Genomic DNA, 1,835 nt, shown 5'->3' with positions numbered 1-1,835 from the left:
CTTTAGTGGATTTTGCTATCCTAGGTACTACCAAAAGTCCAGAGTTTTGCGACCTTAGGGAGCGTGATGGATTGTAGCGTGGTAGAAGACTAGTTAGGTATGCAGAAGCTAAACCATTAAGGGCCTTATAGGTAAGTAATAATATTTTGTAACTGATACAGAACTTAATAGGTAGCCAGTGCAGAGACTGTAAAATTGGGGTATTATTTTCATATTTTCTTGACCTGGTAAAGCTGCTGCATTTTGGACTACCTGTAGCATGTTTATTGAAGATGCAGGACAACCACCTAGCAGTGCATTACAATAGTCCAGTCTAGAGGTCATGAATGCATGAATTAGCTTTTCTGCATCAGAAACAGGTAACATGTTTCGTAGCTTGGTTTCTTAATAAGAGGCTTAATAACCGCCAGCTTGAATGGTTTTGGGACGTGACCTAAAGACAACGACGAGTTAATAATATTGAGGAGCGGTTCTTCTGCTACAGGTAACAACTCTTTTAGTAATTTAGTGGGTACAGGATTTAACAGGCATGTTGTTGGTTTAGATGCAGTGATAAGTTTATTTAGCTCTTCCTGTCCTATAGTTGTAAAGCACTGCAGTTTATCTTTTGGTGCGATGAATGAAGTTGAAGTATTATACGCTGTAGAATCTATATTTGTTATTGTATTTCTGATGTTATCTATTTTATCAGTGAAGAAATTCATTACTATTAAACTGTGAGGGAATATTTAGATCGGGTGGCGTCTGGATATTTGTTAATCTAGCTACTGTGCTAAATAAAAACCTTGGATTGTTTTGGTTATTTTCTATGAGTTTGTGGATAGGCTCGGCCCTGGCAGATTTTAGAGCCTGTCTATACTTACTTTGGGGAAGTCATGACCTAATGGTGAGAGAGTCGGACTCGTAACCCAAAGGTTGCGGGTTCGAGTCTCATACCGGCAGGGATTGTAGGTGGGGGAAGTGAATGTACAGCGCTCTCTCCCACCTTCAATACCACAACTGAGGTGCCCTTGAGCAAGGCACCGAACCCCCAACTGCTCCCCGGGCGCCGCAGCATAAATGGCTGCCCACTGCTCCGGGTGTGTGTTCATGGTGTGTGTGTGTTCACTGCTGTGTGTGTGCACTTTGGATGGGATAAATGCAGAGCACTAATTCCGAGTATGGGTCACCATACTTGGCCACATGTCACGTCATAGTGAAAAAAAAAATATATATAGCTGGACATACTGTTTTTCCATGCAATTCTAAAAACATCCAAGTTAGTTTTTCTCCATTTGCGCTCCATTTGCGTTTTTCCATGCAATTCTAAAAACTTCCAAGTTAGTTTTTCTCCATTTGCGCTCAAGACTACGAGTTTTTTTCTTGAGAGAATGGGTATTACTGTTGTACCATGGCGCAGTACGTAAAAATAAAAATAAAGCATATTTCGTTTCCTTTTGAAAGGGTTCAATCTGAGCAGATGATTTTACCATCACTGTCATCGTCAGAGCTCACTTCCAACTGTACATTCAGCATCTGCCTCATATTCACGGTCTCAACCATATTCTCAAAACTATCATTTTCAATGACTTCATATTCAATATTTTGATCACTGGCAGCTTATTCACCACATCCAGCATCAAATGGCAGTGATATTTATATTTCATTGCATATAGTAATTCTGCCCTACAAAGGCAAAAGACCTTAACTCGCTAGAGTGTGAAACTGAGAAAAATGACTTTAAAGATTTTATTTGTCTAGTCAAATTAATTATAGGTAGGACACTGGAAATTTGGCAATTAGATGTTTTAGTAATGAAAATGATTTACATTCAAATTTGTGAGCTCAAACTTGAT

The sequence above is a fragment of the Sinocyclocheilus rhinocerous genome, unplaced genomic scaffold (genome assembly GCF_001515625.1).
Source record: "Sinocyclocheilus rhinocerous isolate Xijiao unplaced genomic scaffold, SAMN03320098_v1.1 scaffold3235, whole genome shotgun sequence".
NCBI lineage: Eukaryota > Metazoa > Chordata > Actinopteri > Cypriniformes > Cyprinidae > Sinocyclocheilus > Sinocyclocheilus rhinocerous.
This window is presented reverse-complemented; position numbering follows the sequence as displayed.